This window comes from Calidris pugnax, unplaced genomic scaffold (genome assembly GCF_001431845.1).
Source record: "Calidris pugnax isolate Ruff unplaced genomic scaffold, ASM143184v1 scaffold211, whole genome shotgun sequence".
Lineage (NCBI taxonomy): Eukaryota > Metazoa > Chordata > Aves > Charadriiformes > Scolopacidae > Calidris > Calidris pugnax.
The window spans coordinates 7,903,329-7,903,618 of record NW_015091083.1 but is presented as its reverse complement, the minus strand read 5'-3'; positions in this window follow the sequence as shown (position 1 = coordinate 7,903,618).

The window sequence follows — 290 nt, the reverse complement described above, 5'->3', positions numbered from 1 at the left end:
CTGAAGGGAGCGGGGCAACATGGCGGCGGAGCTTGAGGGGAGGGTGTTGTGAGGGATGAGCTCCGGCTGGCGGGTGTGAGGACAGGGAGCCATCGCCTCAGTACGTGGGCGTCTGGGGTGAGATGGGCACCGCCACACCTCCCGAGGGGCCGAATTGGAGTTGGGAGAGGTGTAAGCATGCGCTGGGGCAGCGCCGTTTCGTCGGGGTGATGGCTCCCATGGGAGAGCCTCCGCCACGGGGTAGTCACATCGGCTCGTTTGCCTTGGCTCTGGCCAGATTTGTCCTCATT